This window comes from Diadema antillarum, unplaced genomic scaffold, assembly GCF_040938485.1.
Source record: "Diadema antillarum isolate AM-2024a unplaced genomic scaffold, OU_Dant_1.0 seq00000447_RagTag, whole genome shotgun sequence".
Taxonomy (NCBI): Eukaryota; Metazoa; Echinodermata; class Echinoidea; order Diadematoida; family Diadematidae; genus Diadema; species Diadema antillarum.
In genome coordinates, this window is record NW_027271421.1 from 1,215,450 (window position 1) to 1,221,590 (window position 6,141).

The 6,141-nt window shown below is 37.0% G+C and overlaps 1 long non-coding RNA gene across 1 annotated transcript; it reads right to left on the bottom strand.

Annotated features, from left to right (window-relative positions):
* Positions 1 to 330: 330 nt before the first annotated feature.
* Positions 331 to 2,852, bottom strand: LOC139732777 (uncharacterized). The gene is made up of 3 exons (XR_011711047.1): positions 2,808 to 2,852; positions 2,098 to 2,135; positions 331 to 1,226 (listed from the first exon to the last, which is right to left on the bottom strand). It is a non-coding gene; the product is annotated as an uncharacterized lncRNA (long non-coding RNA).
* Positions 2,853 to 6,141: the final 3,289 nt, after the last annotated feature.

Consider the following 6,141-nt stretch of genomic DNA (forward strand, 5'->3'; position numbering starts at 1 on the left):
GGACGAAGGGCGATCGCAATAGCTCACTTGAGCCTTTGGCTCAGGTGAGCTAAAAATGCAGCGACTATGACGCTATCTAATCAGTGTATCTTAACCATCCTCAGTAAGCGATTGAAACATTTTACATTTGTGCCAATAGAGATAGCACAAATGTAAAATGTATTGTGCGTCAGGAATCGTCCGGCGCTGCGTTGAACGCTACTTTGAAAAGTCTGCACGAGTCGTGGATCACATTCACCTATAGGGATCACACTTACACTACTTTTGTATCGTATAAACAAATTGAGAATACGGAAATGTAAGGTCAAAACACGAAAGCATGCCACAGTGTGATCTTTAACTTTGTTATTGATCGACGTAATAGATACAGACATAGATTGACATTACAATGACAAGGCCGTCAGAATAATATCTTCTGTTCTGTACCGCTAATTGAAGCATTGTAATTTGCATACTTCAAAGAATCATTAATATGCACACAGGTTGCTTAAGTAGGAATGTAAGATTTGATGCATAATTGGCAGTTTAACACAATGGTATTGCTTAGAGCGCAGTCTTCTACATTTTGTGGCCATTTTTTTTTTCGAACTTGTCATCAGAATGTGCATAGGCATTCAGTTCACGGGTATCCAGCAGCGCCTATATGGAGATAGGCATCGAAGCGGTATTTTCCTTGCAGATTCCCATTACGAAGCGTAATAAGACCATTTATTTCCATATGTCCAACCCTTCAGATAAAGGTATGTCGGGAATTGTTTAATTCATACACTGTATATAATAATTCGTGAGTATTTATAAAGTTTGGCGATCATGTGGATCACGTTGTCATGCGTCTGGTCCTTCTGAAGGCCTATTGTTATTCTCATTCTGCCCATCTCTTCGACATCGACTGCTATCGGCCTTTATGACGTCATCATAAGAAGGTGGGGCATCGATTATATCTTGTCCCATGTTAGTCAAGCCAATGTCACCTTCGTTTCCATCTCCGGGGGCAAAATTGAACGGTGATGAGGTGTAGTCTAAATAGATGGGCGGTGGTGAGAAGTCATCGGGTCGAATCCCGGGTGACGGGGGCGAGTACACACTCTCGACATGGAGCACACGATTTTGATTAGCACCGCTACTGTTTTCGCCATCCTGTCGTGATCCAAAAGACTTGCAAAACGTCGCACAACAGCAGATTAAAATGACGAGAGCAATGATAACTGCCACCCAAATGTAGTCACCTGCCAGTAGAGGTTTGAATGACAAACACAATCGGTCATGACATACCTCATTTTGATAAATACTCGATTGTGATTTGCTGAAATTGGTTGCATAAATTCAACAAATATATTGTTCACAAGACAATAGAGTGTAACTTGGCAGGAAGTAAACGAAGTCATTTTTCATCTGATTCTGATCGCCATACAACTTACAACTATGGGCTGCTTGTAACTGGGCATTCATGATATCATAACCCTTCGATATCTCAAACCCATGCTATAACTCTATGAGCTCATCTAGACATGTGGAGCTGAGATCCATCGAGACACACTAAGGTAGGCATGCTTGTTACTTTTTATAATTTTGATTTTGCAGATAAAACAAAGTCAGATTTGCATCAGAATAAAATGACTGACACAGTCAACCATTAGAATAGCCATAAATGTTTTATAGGGATAACCTTCCCCTTTGGACCAAACATCAGATATAAACTCTGTCATGAGGACTTGGCCTTATGGAAAACAAAAGCTTATAGGGTCGAATCTAAATTCACATACGATCTCTGTCTCACCTATGTACTACAATGATCATCTACAGCAATGTCAAAAAGTTATATGCAACTGTTGAGCTGTAAGCACAAATATTGTGCACATATCTTTTTTTTTTCAGATATTATAATTATTTTGAAACGACTTAATCCCGATTACTTTATGACCAGTCATAATGATGTAGTAGTATACATAATATATATATATATATATATATATATATATATATATATATATATAATATATATATATAAATATGTATATATATATATATATATATATACATACATTTATCCAGTTTCTCTTCTGAATTACATATGGTCTATGTAAATAGCAAACTTACCTATAGCCACCATCATTCGTAGTCAATATATCCCGGCGCTTTACAAAAAAAGAAAGAAAAACAAAAGAACTAACATCAGCGATTACATTAATGATATAAATCCAGCCACATTGTGTGTAAAAATGCAAGCATTAATTATGAAGGCACACATTTGTTGAACATCATGTTCCCATCAGGAAGTGTATTTGGCTATGGGTTTTCAATCCTTTATTTTATGGAAAAAGATAAAATCCCTGTATTGGAAGAAACAAACTCCCTTTAATCCTTTAGTGGGATTACTTATTCTTGAAATTGCACGTTGCATACATTTTTCCCCAAAGCAAAGCATCACAAGGGCCTACCGCAATGCCAAATCTTTCAAGATAAAAGTAATGATATGGAAAGATGACCCATCGCCAAAAGAACGACTGTTTCTGACTAAAATTTGTGAACTTCAGCCGCGCATAGATCAAATAGGAGATACAACATTTAACACTGAAGAAAAAAAAAAGAAAGAAAAACAATGTGTTGCCTCTTTGACCTCATCGACACAAGAAAGCATTATAGCCCTCGGTCAGCGTGACGATCCCTCTTTAAGATCCATGGAAGTAAAAAAAAAACAACACTTTGGAATGTAAAAAAAAAAGATATCAAATAATAAGAATAAAAAAACACAACTAAATAATGTCCTTGAAGCCCCCTTATAAGTAAAGTAGTTGTGCGATTCCCACCTCTTACACAGCACCTGCGAATCAACCTATAGAGTTGCCAGCAAATATCATCATCCACCCCACGGTGCCATGCTGTCCGAAAAGAAAATGACAATTAGAAGAAAATCTTTTTAATCTTCAGAATACAATACAAATTTTGCGAAGAATGTCATAGACTGCAAGAGGAAAAGACTTGGTAAAGCATATTATAACTCAGTCCTTCTTCACGAAAGACTAATATCAAAGTCTTCTTTTTTTTTTCTTAGATCACATTTTTACTTCTTGTCTTTTGTAAAAAAAAAAATATTGATGTGCTAGTTTGTCAGCTTCGTGAAATCCATTCGGACGATATACTTTTTATTTTTAAGATTTTAATTTCAGTTTATTTCTGTGATTTTTTTTGTTCAAAATACAATGGATAGACGAAAGTAAAAAAATAATATGTATTTGAAAATCAAGTTTTGCAACAAATTCAATATATCAGACATTGATTTTAGATACAAAATCCAGTAAACAGATGGTAAAGTGTTGCATTTGCTGTTCCATGAATTGTTCCATGTCTCACAGGCGCCGTCAAAATGAACATACGTAATTATACTTCATGTGATGACAGCTCTTTCCACGTGACGAAACAACTATGACTCATTGGATTACTCTATAAAAGATCCGCAATGACATGGATATATCTATTCATCCCTCAGATGAATGTAGGACGTGAATATAGTATGTTATTGTATCTCGAGCAAACAGATTCCGAAGGATATTTGTTTCAAAATGTTTTTCCCCAAGTTGGGGGTTCTAAGTTAAGGAGTCCAAACTATAAAGTTGTATCAGAAACAGATGGGGTTTAGATCTTCCTAATCTCCGCTCTCTTTCGATGGAAGGTTCTCATCTATTGTCGGGCCTGTTTATTTTGAATTGTATATAATAAATATTGTTTGATTTTATCGTTCCATATTCCCCTTTTAAACAAAAGTTAATAGATGACAACAAATTGAATGAGTGAATTATCGACTACACCAAGAAAGAGAAATAAGCATTGCCTGCAGGGTATAGATTCGAAGATACTGATTTAAGATGAATTCTTACATGAAATTTATTGAAAGGAATGACAAATCCTGAAGCAATACGGAAACGCAAACGTCGAAGAATATGTTTATATAAGGAAAAAAATGAAATCAGATTCCAGATTTCTTATTGCATGCATGTTTACAGAAGCTAGATCAGTCGTGTCAATTGCATTATTGTTATTACTAACTTCATTTTATTCTATTTTTCTTTCTTTATTCATTCATTTATTCATTTATTGTTCATATTATTCATTTAATTTGCTAAAGAAGCAGTTTTTTGTTTTTGTTTTGTTTTGTTTTTTACTGAGTTACCCACATCCAACGGCGTGATAGACAGGTACTCAGACCCGGAAAGGGGGGGGGGGGGGATGAGGCGATCACAATAAGTTAAATTTCTTCAAATTATAACACACACGAGCGCGTGCGCGCGTGCGCACACACACACACTCACACAAACACACACACACACATGGCCATCAACGTATAGGAAAAGTGGCAGTCCAGCTTTTAGGGGAACAAGAATATATTCAATATTTTGTGGGGGGACACTCAAGCTGAATAGGGAGCGAAAAGACCGAGCGGGGGAGCATTAATACTAATAACATACTGGAGCAGTTTTTTTTTAAACATCAAACAATGTAGATACCAGCAAGTATATCTGTCTTGATGAATATCGCTCATTAAAAAAAATGCTGGTCTAGACTTGAATCTACCACTTCATGACAGGCCTGCTGTATGATGGGCGGTAGATGATCAAGAAGAACAAGATACCGTCTTATGACGGGTTTGATTACAAAACAGAAAATGAACAGTAATGTACTCATAGAACTGCACATTGCACCAGTGATGTTTAGGTGTGTATGGACGTATGACATCAAATTCTCTATGGACTAGAAAACTACCCCACCCCTGGTGCAGCTAGAAGTTGGCTCTCGGAAATTAAAATTAAGACTAGGTAATGCTGCCTTTATATTTTTTCTACCTCAATCACATTCAGAATTTGTCAGTCATGTAATGATCAGCGATACCAAAGAGATAATGTTCTCTTTCAAAAAAGTCACATAGTGCTAGTGCTTTCTCCTTTGCTTTAAGAGATCAGCTTTCCAAACTACGAACTTAAGTTCACTTCGCTGGTTTTGTTTTATAGTTACAAAGTTTCGTTTCCTACAACGATTAGCCTGAGTATAATTTCACATATACCGAGTATGAAGTGCCTAAATCCCAAAAAGTAAAGCGCGCGTTTCAGTAGGCGATGGATCAGCAGCGCAATTACACTGTTCATGTGGATATTGCAAATGTTGATTAAAGAGGAAAATATTAATCCAGTGCAAATAAAATTATCTGATAAAAAGAGTAAAATTTTACGAGTTCAACGGTACAAATTTGACTGAAATCGGACAGAATATGAGAACTATATGACCATTGAAGTTTTGCTAATTTCTGCAAAACAGTTCTTGTACAGTGGATATGAATATGCAAATGAGTGAGCTAACCGTGTCATACCCTTACAATTTTAATTGATCATGTACAAAAACCAAAACAAAACAAGGCAAGTGCCAAATTGTGTCTCGCCCATTCGCGTACAAGAAATTAATATTTTTCTAACTCCCGGAAGTTCATTGACCCGCCTATGACCTTTGACCTTGTGGTGATTTTCAAATCCCCAAGGGACATTTACCATCCAAGTTTGGTTACAAACGGACAAAGGGATCAAAAGTTATGCGCCATGATCGAAACGCGCCATAAAAACTTAACATTGGGCCCTGAAAATTTGCTGACCCCTTTCTGTGACCTTTGACCTTGTGATGACCTTCACTTCCCCAAGGGACATCTACCATCCAAGTTTGGTCACAAACGGACAAAGGATTCAAAAGTTATATGAGCCACAATCAAAACGTGCCCTAAAAACTTAACATTGGGCCCTTAGAGTTCGTTGACCCCTGTCTGTGACCTTTGACCTTGTGATGACCTTCACCTCCCCAAGGGACATCTACAATCCAAGTTTGGTCACAAACGACAAAGGGATCAAAAGTTATGAGCCATAATCAAAATGCGCCATAAAAACTTAACATTGGGCCCGAAAAGTTCGTTGACCCTTGTCTGTGTCCTTTGACTTTGTGGCAACCTTCAACTTCCCAAGGGACATCTACCATACAAGTTTGGTCACAAACGGACAAAGGGATCAAAAGTTATGAGCCATAATCAAACTGCGCCATAAAAACTTAACATTGGGCCCTAAAAGTTCGTTGACCCCTGTCTGTGACCTTTGACCTTGTGACAACCTT